The following is an 824-nucleotide window of genomic DNA, read 5'->3' as shown; positions in this document are numbered from 1 at the left end:
TTTCATTTAGGTTGGGGAATTGAGGTCATGCAGGCAGCGTTGTTCAGATCCAGCCTTTCCAAGAGCCTTGGGGAAGAGGGTTGTTATTGAGAGCGGAGTCTTTTCCGGAGCTTTCCTCGAATCTCGGGTGTCCGCGGTGAGAGCTCTGAGACCACCGATGGGAAGGAAGCTGGGAGATGATTTTCAATGGAAAGTTTACCCGATAAGTTCTGACTGTCAGGCACAGCCCAGAGCACAAGGGCTTCTACTAGCAGAAGCCGCAAATTGGCAAAGCATTCACTGTGCTGAATCTTTTTTTTTTTTAATCATAATCTACACTGAGATCAAGGGCTTGGGCTTTATTTTCCAGCACAAATAGAACGAAAATTGTCTGCTGCTTAGGCGGTTGGATAGAGTTCAGGAAAACTATGTCTGGCATTAATTCCAAAGTGGAGGTTTTGGTTCAAGCGAGGCCCATTAATTTCAGTAAACTGTTTTCACTAGTCCAGACCCTGCTGTGCAAGGACTATTTATTACCTTTTGCTAACCTGATGTCTTCAGAGTTGTAAAGCAAAGGGGAAAAAAAATCCAGGGAGGAGACATCTATATCTTGAATCAAATGGGTTCTGCACCTTGCCTTTGGGGGCCATGTTTTATGGGGCATTTTCTGTCCCTGATTTTTCTTAATCAGACTTTTTCTTTTAAATCCATCTTGCAATGAATTTGAGGGAGAAAAAAAATCCTGATGGAGAGGATCCTGGCGAAAGCAAATATCTGTCTCCTGCCTCCTTCAGAAGGGTACCTCCCAGCCACAGGGATGTTTTGTGTGTCTGTCCCGGGCTTCC

Source organism: Bison bison, unplaced genomic scaffold, assembly GCF_000754665.1.
Source record: "Bison bison bison isolate TAMUID 2011002044 unplaced genomic scaffold, Bison_UMD1.0 scf7180017864201, whole genome shotgun sequence".
Lineage (NCBI taxonomy): Eukaryota > Metazoa > Chordata > Mammalia > Artiodactyla > Bovidae > Bison > Bison bison.
The sequence above is the reverse complement of the archived record's forward strand: the minus strand, read 5'-3'. Positions refer to the sequence as shown.